General features: G+C 40.5%; 1 long non-coding RNA gene across 2 annotated transcripts in view; it reads left to right on the top strand.

Annotated features, from left to right (window-relative positions):
- Nucleotides 1-272: 272 nt before the first annotated feature.
- Nucleotides 273-17073, top strand: part of LOC103548529 (uncharacterized) — a 38065-nt gene continuing 21264 nt past the window's right edge. The window contains exons 1-3 of one of the 2 annotated variants that reach the window (XR_011535502.1): nucleotides 273-489; nucleotides 833-990; nucleotides 12299-12588. This is a non-coding gene — a long non-coding RNA (uncharacterized lncRNA). The remainder of the gene's footprint in view (nucleotides 490-832; nucleotides 991-12298; nucleotides 12589-17073) is intronic. The other variant, XR_544298.2, reaches the window with a different exon arrangement.

Consider the following 17073-nt stretch of genomic DNA (forward strand, 5'->3'; position numbering starts at 1 on the left):
TACCATAGCATGGCTACTGACAGATGGGTGGTGTGGTTCCGTGACCGGGAAATGAATGTGGACACCGAAGGAGTGAAAACACCAAGCTTTAACCACTAGGCCATCAGGGCTGGCTCACATTTTTTTTCTCTCTCTCTTGGGAATTAAAAAAAAAGAAAACCAAACAAGCAGACCAGGTTGTACCTGTTGATTTCTATTCAGATTCTATATTCAGACACTAGTATGTCATTGGCCACAGTGGCGTGTTTGGCTGGCTGGTTTGGAAGTGGTGAGGAAGAGAGCCAGGCCCTGAGGGTGGAGGGGTCATGCACACCATTGGCTGCGAGTATTTGACCCAAGGCGGAGAGCCCACTTGCGGCCCTGCATTGTGCTCTCCTGGGCAGCTTCTCCGGGCAGGCAGACACTTGAGCCTCTTGGCCTTACTAAGAAGGACAACTGACCTCTCAGACATGTGGAAGGAGTGCCAACTCTCCCAAAGCCGGATGTGAGGTAAGAAAGACAGACTGGGAAGGTTGAAAGTCTGGGGAGAAAAAAAAATCACAGAATGGACTTAGTTATATTGTAAACCAGGATTTAAATATTATAGAATCTTAAATGATATGAGGGAGGCATAGCTTTATATTTAGTGTGTAGGTAACTAGAAGGGGAAGCACCTGGAGTGGTCTTGGATGCCATGTGTGGTGGTTAACTTTACATGTCCGCTTCTGCGCTGTGATGCCTGGTGGTTTGGTCACACAGCAGTCTGGATGTTGCTGTGAGAGTATTCTGTAGAAGTGATGAATATTTAGAGTCATTTGAAGTTAAGTAAGGCACATTACCTCCCGTTATGCAGGTGGGCCTCATCCAATCAGTTGAAGGCCTGAAGAGTGAAAACAGGTTTCCTGGAGAAGGAAGGAATCCAGCCTCAAGGCGGCAATGGCAGCTCCTGCCTGAGTGTCCAGCCTGCCGACCTGCCCCATGGACTTTGAACTTGCCAAACCCCACAATCCTGTAAGCCAAGAATAAGTCTCTCTCTCTGTCTCTCTCTCTCCTACTGGTTCTGTTTCTCTGGAGAACTCTGACTGACACAGCCTGGGAGAAGCAGCCTTTAGAGACAAAAGGGGAAGTCTTCATAATTTGCTGATAGAAAATTTATGTTTTAAGCCCTTGAGGCATGTGCATCCCTTATGCTGACTCCCAGGGCAGAGGCCCGGGCTTGGTCTCTGCCTCCCCTCCTCTCAGTCTCAGGGCAGGTTGGGTGGGATTGCCCGGCTTTCTGGAACGCATGGACTCCCCTGCCGTGGCCTTGAGGCTGGTAAAAAGTGGTGCAGAGCTCATTCAAGTCTGTGTGATTCTGTGGCAGGTGCATCTTTGGGGCACATTCCTCCCACATTTAAAGAGCTCTCTTCACATTCCTTGGGATTAGAATGTGAAACAATCCTAAATCTCGTTGCGGGAGAGAATGTGCATTTTTGGGAAACGTTCCCCAGCTCTTTTGGGTTAGTCTGCTCCAGCCGTTCCTTTGCGAGTCATACGTGTTGCAGCTTTTTTCCAAAGGATCCAGTGTCATCCTCACTGCTGCTGGAGGCAGGACATGGCACCAAAGGGACCCTTCTTCTGATTCAGCATTAAATACAAACTTATTGCTGTTCTCTGTCCATCTGAGAAGTGCTGACTCTTGGTAGTCCTGCAGCCCTCGCATTTGGTGCTGTTTAGTCATGCTGGGTCAGTATTCCTAAAGCTTTGATCTTTCCAGGTTCAATGTGAATTTTACGTCTTTCTTTTCAGCACACTTTGTTTTTCTCCCAAAGGGCTGGGATTTGGCCCTTGATAAGTTCTCATTTTCAGAAGGGAAGTAAAAGGGAAAAGAAAGCATTTGGGCTTTTATAAAAAATATACTGATTTACCCTAACTCTTCACTGTGTGATTGTTTTGAAGTTTGAAGGGTAACGCACACATATACGCACACACACACATACGCAAGCACACTTCAAGTGTGAAAAGAATTTGAACTAAATCAGGGGATGGAACTCAGAGAAGAGACGGGATGAGGGCTATGACAAGCCTTTTCTTTATTCTCTTGAGCTAATTGTGTCACTTGACACGCTGGCATCAGGCATCGCGAAATTCTGACAGGCTAATTTGAGCTTGTGGTTCCGATGAAATGTACATAAGGCACTCGTTATATTTAGTGGCAATCAGTGTCATTTCTGTTTAAAAGCGATCCGTTTATTTGGTTGCCTGTGAATGCACAGCCCTTTGAGGTGAATTAAAGTTTCATTCAGGATCCAGTCATGGTTGGGACAATATGGAGGCCGAGACAAAATGGCAGAGGGAAGGCCTTGGTCGTTAGCTGGTCTGGACGAATGCTGGGGCAGGGCCTGAGAAAAGACTGATGGTAGCACAGTCTTGCATTTGACCGTAAAAACAGGGCTTGTGTCTTGCCTCAATGATTTCACCCCTAAGTGGCAAGATATTGCAGATTTTGACTAGCCGAGATCCAAATGGTGATTTTATTTAATTATAAGTCCGAGCTGTTGTGGCTTTAAGGAGAAAGATAAAAGATAAATCTTTATGGATTAGAGAAAATGCTAAGTCTTAGAACAGAAAAAAATAAAAGAAGGGGACCAGAATATATTTGGCCAGTAGATGGCAGTCTCAAACCACGCCAGAGCACCACTTCCTGGCACTGTTACAATGGGAGAGATCAGAGTTGTATAAAATTTCCTGTTGGCATAGAAGGTGAAGTCAAGGGTTGTAATAAAGACCACTTTGAGTCTTTGAAAATGCCGCATGTCAGCAGCAACTAAGACTGACCCTTTGAAAAAAAAGCTCAGGAACGAGGTCGCCAGAGAGGGTACTGAAACAGTGTCCCGGCTGAAATAACGTCTGATGTCATGAGCAAAAATAAGCATACAGACCTTGTCTGTTTATGCCGGCCATAAAGTGGTCACATTCATTTAGTGACTGGAAGTTTCATTTCACTATAAAAGAGAGAGCCATATGGAAATAAATTTTTATACAGCTTATTTCTCCAAAAGAGAAAGAGGATGTTCTCAACAACATCTTTTCCAAATCTTGTGTCTTTCCCCTCCACCCCCTGAAAGGGATCTTAGTGCTCGAAACAGCAAGGACTGCTGCAGGTCAAGGTAGCATGTAATTACAGTGCCAGATGGGAGACTATTTCTGCCAGCCGCGATTCTAATTTGGTCCTTTCCTTTTTCCAGTACTAAATTGACTCTCCTTAATAGAGCCACACACTGCCGGAACCACTACACAGCCTGTATGGCATTCTGATTTGTACCCATCTTGTAACATGTGAGAAAAGCCACATTTTTAGACTAGATGAAATAGCGTTGTTATAAGAATGACTAAGTTCCAAAGACGCTGCAGAAGATTAAAAGACATTATAAACTAGAACTGAAACGGTACCCTGACTCTACAAATCCCTTAACTGGAGCCTTTGAGGAGATGTCCCGATTGGTGAGTTGTGGACCTAAGCTGCTATTTCCTTAATGTCAAGCCTGGATTCTCCCAGCAAGATATTTTGCTCAAAAATCTTTATTGAGCCAATTTATTTCCCCCTTACCGAGAGTGATCATCAGCTAAAGCTGTAGTAAAACCCCTTTGCCCACAAATCACTGTGGTTTCAGGGCCATGAAATGTAATCAAGTCACAGATGTGCTATTTTTCTAAAACAGCCGTCCCGCAATGAGGACGTGGGGACCTGGCTTCTCTCCAGAGAGATGTGCTAGTTCCAGTTTGTTAGGGAATAGGAAAGTTGGGGACAGAAATGGGAAGAAATAGGGCTTGAAAAATTGGTGAGAGAGAGAGAGAGCTCAGAAGAATCCAAGTGTTGGTAAAAATAAACAGCCCAGCACTGGGAGCACAATTTTGGAGCCCCTATCTTGTTTGGCTTACTTTTTTTTCTTGCCAGAATGAGACGAACTGATACCCAAGTCAGAGTCGTATTGAGGCAATTATGGCAATTTTCAAAAGGGAATTTAGGATCGGTCAGTTTCATAAACTCCGGTAGCTAAATTCTCCATTATTACTCATAAGACCCCTCAAGCTAATGCTACTTTATTTGCAAATCTCCATGCTCACTTGATCCTGGTACTTGCAATAACTGCTCCGGGCAAAAGCTCTTACCATGGTTTTCTCCTCGTGGAAAGAGTCTGGACTTGGTCTTAGACGCTCCGCCTTGAGTCAGGTCTACCATTTCTGGTTCTGGGCTCCTCTCCCCATCTACCCCTGGCCAGGCCATGCTGACTTCACTTTTTGGAGCTTCTCTCTTATGGAACATCTCCTTTCCATATTTCTGGACACACTGGGAATGGAGAGGAGTTGAGCTGTCAAGCTCTCTGCTCTCCTCTGTGCTTCTAGAAGGTTATCCCACCACAGTTCCTTCACAATCCCTTACCTTTTCAATCCTCACCATCTGATTATATCGCCCTCTTCAAATTCTTGATGGTCCTGGTCCACTGACCTTTAGCATATTCTGACACCTTCTTCTGGGACAACAATGAGCCTTTCTACCTCATCAAAGGCCAGTTGAGTGCCAGATAAGAAATGGATGAGTGTCCTGGAACACAACAGTCATGACATTCTGCTTCCTGGATGCACCACAGACTCATGCTTTCTCCCCTCAGCCGGATATCTATCTTCCTCCCAACTATCTCAGAGTAAGAAGGATCCTCTTTTCTGGGGCTACCCCTTCCAATTGGCATCTCTGTGCCCTTCAGGATTTTATTCTTTTAATTTTTCCTTTTGTGCCTCTTTTATCTCACAATTCTCCCTCCGCACTGCTCCCTCTCTGTGCCTACAGACATAGATATTTCCCATAAGAATAAAAATGCATGAATCTTCCCTTGGAATGTTGTCAAGGATCCCTTCTAACACCAAAATAATGGCCTTTTTTTCTGAAAACCACCTAAAAAGTCAGCATCTCTCTTCTGGAAGTTGGCAGGAATCGCATAATTGGTTTCTTGACTTCAGTGTAAGTGATTTCCTTAAACATAATTTCATTATGTCACTTTCTGGCTTAAAATACTCCAGTGTGTTCCAATTACTCAGAATAAAAACCAAGCTCCTTAGCATGTTGTACAAGACCCAACCCCACGGAAGGTCTGGGCTGTGCCCAACACCGCAATCTCACTTTGTGCTCCTTTAATCCCTGTTTGTCCTTATGAACTGCAGTCACACCAGTCTACTGTTACTGTCAGACACTGGGGTCTTTGCACCACAGACGCTTCGCGTATGCTGTTCCCTCTCCTGGAATACTCTTCTCCTCGCTCTCCTTGTGACATGCCTCCCAACGGCCCAGTCATATAGAACTCTGCTTCTTTCCTTTCTGACAGTTAACACAATATGTAATTTATTAATTAGCAAACTTGTTTAGCTTCTGTCTTCTCCACTAAAATGTAAGGTCCCTAAGGGCTGGGTTATTTCTATTTGGTTCACACTTGTATTCCCTGTACCCACTCAGCATGGTGTCTAGTATATTAAATGCATTCAGTAAAAAATTTATTGGACTACTGGATTAATAAATGAATAGATGAATTCTTAGAGCAGCCATCTGTTGTGTGGAAATTTGCCTGCCAAGCCATGCTACCTGTACTGTAATTCTGTGGCTATCTACCCTCCTCTATGCCATTGATTCAATCAGGGCTAATTTTTAAGACACAGACCCCATCTCATCTATTCACATTACCCAGTCCTAATCACTTTAGACTAAGGTCTTCCTGGTCTTTTCTGAGTCAGAGTGTATTACCTTGTACTGTTCATGAAAATGTAACTTTTCATGAAAACACGTTTTATTCTCTTAATTGGATTATGGGTCTTGATCACAAAAACCATGTTTAATATCTTTTCAATTTCCTGGAGCTCTCTATCACTGTGATGATTGACTGATAGATTTGAAAAGGAAGACTCTGAAAGAGACTTACCTAATGTTTAAACTTTCATCAAGATGAAATAAGTCATGTAAGAGTCATTACCTATGACTTTCCTAATCTGTATATACTTTGCTTCAAGAATTCCTTGTACTGTGATGAAAAAAGGATAGAATATTTGAAAATAGCAAATGATATGGAATGTACTTTATTGGGTATGACAAATATGGGGTAAAACATGGTAGATAAGAATGTAGTGTCATTAGTCTTGAGCACTCCACCTTTTGAGGAGAAATCCTTTCTCTTTTCTTTTAATCTCTCAGGTAGTCTTGAAAGCTACTTACCCAAGAAAATCAGTGAAGGGATGTCAGTTAGGGAACTAGACTGTTGTGGGTTTTGGATCAGAAGAGGTTCTCAAATGGGTATTCAGATGCTGAAGTACAGCGGTTTACTCACAGTGGCTGGGATGCTTGTTTGTGTGGCTATAGTAACGATGCTGCAAAATGAGTTCATGATGTTGCCATCACGTAATGATGTGGTCATAGCAAAGGCATGCTCAAATCAATTCAGTGACATCCATGGTTGGAAAGAAAAGTTCTGAAACTGATCCAAACAGCTTTGTGGTTTGCCTCTGATTCAACTGGGTGGAGTGATATAAACCGCTAGTTTCCACGGTAGTGCTCAGAAGGCTGTGTAATTTCTTCTAATCAAGACGTATTTGAACAAGGTATCAAAGGCCGGTGTCATGAAACTATGAGTTGATTAGAAAAGAAAGTGAGCAAAAAGTATGGATTAAGTGGCAAAAGCCATCTTCAGGTGGAAACAAGTATATTATTGATTTTCTGAGAGCCCCTCCCTGGTGGGAAGCCTGACAAAGTTGACCTGTTGGTTATAGGTCCCAGTGGACTTGGATGGATAGGCAGAACATCTTTGACCCTCAGGCTTATAATTATGGCCTGGAGGGACATGCAATTTGAGTTAAGTGTATTGTGGGGCTTAGCTTTATCTGATTTATTCTGGATGGTATATTTTTAGATGACTGTATCTTTGGGACATCATCCATGTCATAGCTATCAACTAGCACATTTTGAGTAGAAGCATTTGTTTCTGTGGGATAAGTCTAACATTATAGACAGGTAAAGAGACTTGTATAATTATAATAATATACTAATATCCAATCACGTCAATATTTGAGATGAAGCAATAAGTCAAGTATGGAGGTTGGATGAGTAATGAGCAATGACTTTGTCCTGACACTGTCCTGTCCTTGGATCCTACATGGGAAAGCTCTCAGCCAGCTGTACCAATGGCAAAATAGGGGAGAGTATTCTAGTAAAGACAAGGCACCTGGGCTTGTTTCTTTTCCAGTTTTCTCCTTTTCTCCCATGAGACCTATGATGATTAATTTTATTCTCAACTTGATTGAGCCACAGAGTGCCCAGACATTTGGTCAAACACTACTCTGGATGTGTCTGTGAGGGTTTTTCTGGATGAGATTAACATTTGAATCAGTAGACCAAGTAAAGCAGATTGCCTTCCATTATGTGGGCAGGCTCCATACAATCAGCTGAAGAACTGAAGAGACGAAGGGCTGACTATTCTGCCTGACTGTTTTTAGCTGGGACATCATTTTTTTTCTTGCCTTTAGACTTGAACTGAAACATTGGCTGTTCCTAGATCTTGAGCCTGCCAGCCTCGGGACTAGAATCAGTACTATGACTTACCCAGTATGTAAAGCTCTAGGTGTCATGCTTGATTCCTCTCTTTCCATAGCCCCCTATAGTTAATACATCAGCATGTCCTATCAGTTCTATTATATATTTCCTGATTTAACTGATTTTTTTCCAGCTCCCCAGCTACTTATCCAAGACACCATCAAATAAGACCTTTATTACTGCAATTACTTCTAAATGATCACTCTGTTTCTGCTCTTGCCCTTTGTAACCTATTACCTATATAGGATCCCTAAGTAATATTTCAAAAACTTGAAACACACTAGCTTCCAGTGACTTATGCTGCACTTGGTAAAAAGACTCTTCCTATGCTTTGACTCATCTGGCTACTGCCCTTCTCTCTCGTTGCATTCACTGCATCAGCAACTGTGGTATAGATGGCAAGAATAAGCCCAAGTATTACCCTTTCTGGATCCATGACTCTTTGCAATGTGACTTTGAAGCTTCTCCCATGAAGAAATGAAGCCTGTTTCCCTACCCCATGAATCTAAGTTGGCCTTTGACTAAAGGAATACAGTAGAAGTGATGTTGTGTCCATTCTGAGTCCAGGCATCAGGAGGCGTAGTGTGCTGCTTCTAGTATGTTGGGTCACTGCCCAGACACCATGATGGTTGCCTCCTGGAGGATGAGAGACCATCTGGAGCAGAGACGCTCTATCGCAGTTGAGGCAGTCCAAGATCAAGAAGCCCTCAGTAGACCCAGCAGCTGACCAGTGAAGCATGACTGAGTCCAGGTGAGATGAGAAGTATAGCCCATCTCAACTTGGCCAAATTGCTGTCTCATAGAAAGGTGAGCCAAATTAATAACAGCTGTTTTAAAACATTTAAATTTGGGGGAATGGTTTAATAAACAGCAACACAAGCCTTTCTTTTCTTCTAACAGACAAAACCAATTGCCTCACCTGGATGGTTGCCCTTACTGTTCCCTCTGCCTAAAACACTCTTCTCTTAGTTCCTTTTGGTCTTAGCTGCTTCTGAGTCTTTGTGATCCAGAAGAAAGCATTTGAAAGTTTTTGCATGGATTATCTCCTTTAATGTTGACAACATTATTATTTACATTTTCCCAATAAGGATATTGAAGTACCAAAAGGTTAAGTATCTGGCTAGGTTTTCAGAGGACTAGGACTCCAACCAGGAAAATTATGATTATAAAAGCCCACGCCTTTAACCACTATGCCATTCTTACTACCTTTATTTATTCATAGTAAGATATTAATAAATAATTGTTAAATTGAAAAATGAACAAATGAATGCATAAGGCAAATATGTGGCAGAAATACAAGAGTAGCAGCCTTCTTTGGGGGACACTGTGCCAGGGGACAAAAAATTTCTTAAGAACCCTTTTAAGCATATAAAACATACCAGGAGGGAAAATATATCCAGGAAACATTAAAGATCATAACAGGTTTATTAAATGATCTGGGCATTGAGTGGTGAATAAAGAAGCAGCTTTTTCTGACTCATGCCAAATGGCCCTTTCCCCCACAGAACGAAACTGGCAAACTTCCAGTCAATTTCTGACATTGACAGTTTCCTACACAGAAAAGACCTTTGGGATCTAAATCAAAGCTTCAGTTTCTCATTCAACTGAAATATTCTCTCTTTTCCACAAATCTTCTGGCCTGAGCCAGAAGCCTATAGGGAGAAAGAAGATATGGATTGCTTTTTTCTCTTTGCCTTTTGTCTTCTCTTAGCTCTGATTCTTCTGGTCCTTCTAGGGTGAGTGGGGAGAGGAGAAGAGATATAGAAATGTTAAGGTCTTGCTTGAATAATGCCACTGCAATCTGCTATTGATGTTTCTGCCTTGGAAATGCAGAAACTTCAGGCTTCGGGTACACCTCACAAAGATTCTTGCTGTTGAGGTCACTTCTCCCTGGCAAGCTTTTGTCAGGCCTGGCTTTTTCAAGGCAGTTCATGGGCTACTTTCCATAGTGACCACTCTGGTCCATGGAAAGCACATGGCAGGTCACTTACAATGTGGCTTTCTTTCCTCATTCATCTATCACAGATAACTCCAGTCAACCTCTTGCTTTTAGATATTTTCTAGATAAACGTCAGGTACTCAGTCACTATGCCTCTCAAACTTTATGGGGTAAATGGCATGCTATCCTTTACCTGGCTTGAATTAGACGAACTACACCCTTTGCCTGGATGGGGGCAAAGGATACATAGCCCTCTTAAAAATACCCTCCAAGAAAATCTTCATCATCAGTCTTCTCTCATACTGACCAGTCTCCTGTAAACAGCTGGGAGAAAGCTCCAAAGAGCTTTCATAGTCTTGTCTATGAGTTGTTTTTATTGGCTAGCCTATCTCTTTTGAACACTTAAAACCTAGTGTCCTTAGTAGAAATCCTGACCGGAAAAGCCCAATTTAACAGGTTTAATATCTTAATTCCTTATCAGGCATCTTAGATCTGATCACTGAACAAACATTGAGAGAATGGCCTGAACATGTCAGGGTTGGGCAGGATGCTAACATGAAGTTCTCAGAATGTGAGAAGGAGAATGCTGTCTGCTGGTGAGGGCAAGGCAAAGTTGCTCATAACAGGGCAGCAAGTATATGACCAGAATAAATGTAACTAGTCCAATCCTCACAGTAATGATCTGTGATATTGTTATTCTCATTTCACGAATGAAGAAGCAGAAGCTTACACTAGTTTTAATGTTTTCTAGGCAAACGAGAGGACAAATATTTTGATTGGTAACACTGAGGAAAATATCATCACCCAGTAAATATGTATTTTATTTTCTGTGTTCCATTTGATAAGTAATTTTAATTATTCTGCTTTGTTCCTTATCTGCACTCTAATGAGTAGAATGATAATTAACTTTAACATCCTACATGCTACTTGCTTTCACGTTCATGTTTCATGTTACATTGACTTCTCATCTACCAGGTGATAGATAATTTTTTTCAAGATTGAAAGGAATGGACCACTCTAATTAATTGTCATCCTGATGTATTTAAAAATTTTCCAGTCTGGGACATTCAAAATAATAATTCATGAGAACATCTAAGTGTGTTCTCTGTTTCTCCCAATCCTCTCCCAGCTCCTTCTAAAATGACCTCACCCTTGTCAGCTCTACCATCTTTCGTATACATCTATTCCTAATGTTAATCTGTGGTATCGAGGCTCTCTGAACAAATATTCATTCAGAATGAGGCAGAAACACTTGGTGTAAGATTCTAAGGGAAAGCATCATGCATTCTTTATCTGAACGCACACAGAGAATGTAAGAATCCTTGTCAAGTACTTTCTAGTCTATGTAGAGATAAGAGACTTTTTTCTCTCCTTCCAATTTATCACTGCCCATTCGAATATTCATCCAGTGTCAGGAAGACAACCTTGGGTGTTCATCTTCTACTTTAATAGCCTGACAGAAACAGGTGCCCAAGCGGATTTTATTTTTTAAGATATCCCCCTTTTCATTACTTTTACCGTCTGTTGATCATATATTATTTGACATAACAAATTGGACTGGGCTCTTAAAATACATGACATGACATGATAAGGGCTGGGTTTCAGATAATTTAGACTGAATAGTGTTGGATTCTAGCATCGCTGAACCAGACCGTGACTTTTCCTGACGGGAGAAATGTGAGTACGTTAGAGTCGCGCCATCAGCCTTTCATTTCAGAACTAATGGGATGCAGAATTTCAACAAAAAATAATCACAGCAGCACTGTCAGCGCTCCTATCAGAGACGCAGCTGTGCTAACATGCTGCTTCCCCTCTCTCCCCAAACCTGTCTGCCTGTGAGATGTCAAACGGTCACCGTTGCTTACAGCTGTGATTCCCCAAGATCTTTCATCAGGATAACCAGCTTCTGGGTGATGCCATCTGTCTTCATTTATCTCTGCAGAATGTCCAGTTTAGAAAAATGAAATGTCTCTATGAGTTAAGATTTTAGGATAGTTGAAGCCAAGCTGAAATTTCTATCAATTAGTTTATTTTTTTCTCACACTATTGTCTCATCTACTTCAAGACAGTGAACATTAAATGCACACTAATACAATAACACTGAAAGATAAAGGCTCAGAAAAATTTCTGGCTTTGAAATAAGACAAATGAATCCTTATGGGGCAATTATTAATATTTCCCGCGTGTACAACTTGCAAACAAATAACAACAGCCAGTGTGTCTTGACTAAATGCTCATTGTTTGCTGGCTGATGAAGGTCAGCTGTGTCAAGGTAGGAAGTGGAGAGTCAGTGGGTGTCAGCAGTACACGACAGTTGTCTGTTAAGATTTTTCCTCAAGGCGAAGATGCCAAGAGTAAATTCTAAAATTGAAATGGCGTCAAGAAGATTAGGTCCACAAAATATAATTACTTGAACTGAAAACTGACCTGGTCATAAGAACAAATGCTCCATACCTTACAAAGGTGTTTTAGGAGGTCTCTAAAAGAATTTTCTCTCATATGTGCTTACTAAAGCAGCTGCAATGCTCATCAGCGACAAAGCCCTTCTCACCCTGAGCTGTTTTTATTGCAGATAATAATTTTGACTCAATTTCTTTACATCTATTGTCTGAGACACATATTAAAAAGTTTCTTATAGCCACCACCGAAATGAAGCAGTGCAAAACATTAGAAAATAATTCAACCATTGCATGGGTCAAAGAACGTTGAAAGAAGAATGTACCAGACCAACATTTTTAAGGGTATTTGTCCTTACCTTTTTCTATTTCTAGTCTTTTTCCTTTTGCCACTGGGCCAGCTCTGAAGGAAGGAGAATAAATGGAATTTAAGATAGCAAGCAGCAGAAGCAATGCTTCAAACTACTGTGCCCACCGTTTCTTTTGTTGAAAGCATCACCGCCATTGAACATATTTACCATTGATGGTGTTATAACACGTGGGCCATCCTTCTCAAAAGACATCACAACACAAGCAAGAAGTTAGCCATCGCTTTGGAAAGCAAAGTGGTCCTAGAAGGTCCCAGAAGAGCGCAACAGAGGACTAGTAAGTTGTGGAAAGAAGGGGTGAGTCTGAAAGATTTTATGCTTTTTGGAGGCCAGAGTTGGGGAGAACAAGCTTAGTGCATGCCCCGGGGTGGGGTGCATTTTCATGGGCAAGGTAAGAGGGTTCCAATTTCTCCACATCCTTACAGACACCTGTTGTTGTCTTTTTTATTTTAGCTATACTAGCAGGTGTAAAGCTGTGTTTCACTGTGCTTTTGATCTGCATTTCCCTCATGCCTAATGATGTTGAGCATCTTTTCATGTGCTTACTAAGCATTTGTGCATCTTCTTTGGCGAAATGTCTACTCAAGTCCTGTGCCCATTTTTAATCCTGTTGTCTTTCCATTATGCTGCATTTTTAGTGTTTTGATATATGCTCATAAGTGGCTTGAAAAGCACTATATAAAAAATTATTTTGTGTCAGCCCTGATGGCCTAGTGCTTAAAGTTTGGAACTCTCACCACTTCAGCGGCCCAGGTTCAGTTCCCTATAGTGGAACCATACCACTCGTCTGTCAGTTGCCATGCTGTGGTGGCGGCTCACATAGAAGAACTAGAAGGACCTACAACTAGAATGTACAACTATTCAGTAGGGCTTTGGGGTGGAAAAAAAGAGGAAGATTGGCAACAGATATGAGCTCAGGGCAAATTTTTCCCAGCAAAAGAGGATATATATATGTGTGTTTTTTAAGTGTTGCTATTAGAATCTACAAATTGTCTATTTTTAAAATCATTTTTAATGTCCACCTTATCTTTAGCTAAATCACCTTCATCAATTGGGAATATGATGCATTGAAAATGAAAATAAACCTTGTTATAAGACAACAGATAATAAGTATCTCCTCTTTTTTAACCTAAGATCATCTACTTAATTCATAAGAAAGAATTCAAATCTAATCAAAGGGTATTTTATTAGCAATATTTGGATCTTCCTCAACAAGTATAGATCATTTGACCGTTGGGTTTTTATGTTTTTGTAATTTTCATGATGTGATACTGAGATAACGATTAACTAGTTTTTCTTCAATTTAAGAACATTTACTGGGTACCTACATAGGCCAGACACTGTATCAGTTACCAAGGATATAAAGAAAATGGGTGATAATAGATGCCCACTTCCAAGAAACACTCAATGAATGTTAATTACTGACGATAGCATTGCTCATCCAGTTCATGTTGAACCAGGAGAAATAGCAATACAAAATTTGTCATTATTTAACTTTCCAGTCTAGAGTGGTTACCCTTTATAGATCATTTTAAGAGTAGACAATCTTTCCATCCATCCATTCACCCAGTCATTCAGCAAACAGTTAATATTTATTGGGCCTAGTATATGTTAGGTAATGGTAAATAATGAATGTTACTGGTATTCTAATGAAATATAAAGAAGAAGAGTAATAAATATTATTACGAACAAGAACCTTCTGTCAGGATGTCAACTGTCACCTGGATTGCAAAGGAAGAGAGAATATGCGTTTCAAAATAAATGGATAATAAGATGTAAATTTTCACGGAAAAATCTAAAAATGGGGAAAAGATAAAGAGGGCTCCACGCAGGAATGATTACGAAAGAAATTCCTTCCTTATTTTTTTCCATTTTTCTCACCTCATTCCCTTTCTTTATATGGCTGTCCGGACAAAGAGATTTTGGATCAAAAGAAATGTTTAAGCCTTTTTTTGTTTTTAAAGTTGTCTCCTCTGTGTTGTTAATGTTGCCCTCTTTCTACTTTACAAAATTTGGACAACGTTTTCTTGTTCCCTAGTGCTTTTGTACAGGTGCATTCTTTTGAGTTAATCAGAAGATGCGCTGAGTTCTACATCAGAATAGGTGGGGCTCAGACACAGTTATGAGGCACTAATGCCAAAATCTGAAGAACGGATGGCAGCTAGATTACAGTAAAGAGTAAACAAAGTTAAGTTTTATTTATATATCTGCATAAAATATATACAATTCTATACCTACAATTCTCTGTATTCGTTTCTCTGCCTGTCTGCCTCTGTGCCTGTTTCTCGGTGTCTCTGTCTCTTCGAAGGAAAGATTAGAATAAAATATACCAAGGGGGCAGTGCGAGAGGGGTAGAAGGCACCCTTCTATTTTATATAAGCTTAATTTTGGAAAATTTAAAAATAACTTGTATATATAACTTTTTAATATAGCTTTATTGAAGTGTAATTCACATGCCATGCAATTCACCCATTTAAAGTGTACAATTCAACATTTTTATTATATTCTGAGTTGTGCAACCATCGCCACAATCTAACTTTAGAACATTTTCCTCTCTCCCCAGAAAACCCATACCCATTAGCAGTCACTCTTCATTCCTCCCAGCCCCCAGGCCCGGGCAAACGCAAATGACCTGCTTTCTCTCTCCAGGGACTTGCCTAGTCTGGAGATTTCACGTGAATGGGATCATCCAATATACGGTCTTGTATGACTGGCTCCTTTCAGTTTGCGTACTGTTTTCAAGGTTCATCCAGGTTGTGAGATGTATCGGTACCTCATTACTTTTATTGCCTAATAACAGTCCTTTGTGTGGATATACCACTTTTGATTATCCTATTTCTTAATTCATATACTTTTTAATTGTTTCCATTTTTTGGATATTATGAGTAATACTGCTATGAGTATTCATGTACAATTTTTTCGTGGACAGTTGTTCATTTATCTTGGGTACATATGTAGGGGTGAATTGCTGAGTTACATGGTAACCCTGTTTTAACATTTTGGGGAACCTCCACACCATTCTCCAAAGTAGTTGCACAATTTTCCAATCCCAGAGCACATGAAGGTTGTAATTTCTTTACATCCTCACCAACACTTATTATCGTCTGTGTTTTTATTTTAGCTATCACAGTGGGTATATAGCATCTCTTTGTGGTTTTGATTTGCACTTCCCTAATGACTAATGACGTTGAGCATCTTTTCCTGTGACTGTTGGCCACTTATACATCTTCTTGGGAGGAAGGGCTATTCAACTCTTAGTACATTTTTAATTGGGTTATTTGTCTCAGTTTTTGAGTTTTAAGAGTTCTTTGTATATTTTGCCACATTATATGGGTTACAAATATTTTTTCCCATTCTGTGGCTTGTTTCTTCACTTTTTAGATTATATCGTTTGATGAACTAAAGATTTTAATTTTTTTTTTTTAGGAAGATTAGCCCTGAGCTCACATCTGCAGCCAATCCTCCTCGTTTTGCTGAGGAAGACTGGCCCTGAGTTAGCATCCGTGCCAATCTTCCTCCACTTTATATTTGAGATGCCTATCACAGCATGGCTTGCCAAGCAGTGCCATGTCCACACTGGATTGGAACCGGTGAACCCCGGGCCGCCGAAGTGGAACATGTGAACTTAACGACTGCGCCACTGTGCTGGCCCTGCTTTTAATTATTTTTTTGCTTTTAAATTTGTTTTTTTTTTTTAAATTGAGTTCGTATAGTTTACATCATTGTGAATTTCGTTTGTACATTATTTCTTGTCGGTCAGCATATAAGTGCTCCCTTTCATCCTCTGTGCTCACCTCCCAGCCAGCTTCCCCTGGTAACCACTGAACTCTTCTCTTTCTCCATGTGTTTGTTTATCCTCCACATATGAGTGAAATCATCTGCTGTTTGTCTTTCTCAGTCTGGCTTATTTCACTTAGCATAGTTCCCTCCGGGTCCATCTATGTTGTTGCAAATGGGATGATTTTGTCTTTTTTATGGCCGAGTAGTATTCCATTGTATATATATACAGCATATCTTCTTTGTCCAATCATTGATCGACGGGCACTTGGGTTGTTTCCATGTCTTGGCTATTGTGAATAGTGCTGCAATGAACATAGAGGTGGACAGGTCACTTTGGATTATTGCTTTCAAGTTCTTTGGGTAGATACCCAGTGGTGGGATAGCTGGGTAGTATGGTAATTCTATTGTTAGTTTTTTGAGGAATTTCCATACTGTTTTCCATAGTGGCTGCACCAGTTTGCATTCCCACCAGCAGTGCATGAGGGTTCCCTTTTCTCCACAACCTCTCCGAGATTTGTTATTTTTAGTTTTAGTGATTATAGCCATTTTAACAGGTATAAGGTAATAGTTTAGTGTAGTTTTGATTTGCATTTCCCTGATGAGTGGTGATGTTGAACATCTTTTCATGTGCTTGTTGGCCATCTGTATATCTTCTTTGAAAAAATGTCTGCTCATATCCTGTACCCATTGTTTTAGTCAGTCTGTTTTTTGTTGTTGAGTTGTGTGAGTTCTTTATATATTATGGAGATTAACCCCTTGTAAGATACGTGACTTGCAAATATTTTCTCCCAATTGGTGGGTTGTCTTTGGGTTTTGATCTTAGTTTCCTTTGCCTTGCAAAAGCTCTTCAGTCTGATGAAGTTCCACTTGTTTATTTTTTCTTTTGTTTCCCTTGTCTGAGAAGACACGGTATTTGAAAAGATCCTTTTAAGTTTGATATCAAAGAGTGTGCTACCTATATTTTCTTCCAACAGTTTTACGGTTTCAGATCTCGTCTTCAAG

The sequence above is a fragment of the Equus przewalskii genome, chromosome 32, assembly GCF_037783145.1.
Source record: "Equus przewalskii isolate Varuska chromosome 32, EquPr2, whole genome shotgun sequence".
In the NCBI taxonomy this organism is placed as follows: Eukaryota; Metazoa; Chordata; class Mammalia; order Perissodactyla; family Equidae; genus Equus; species Equus przewalskii.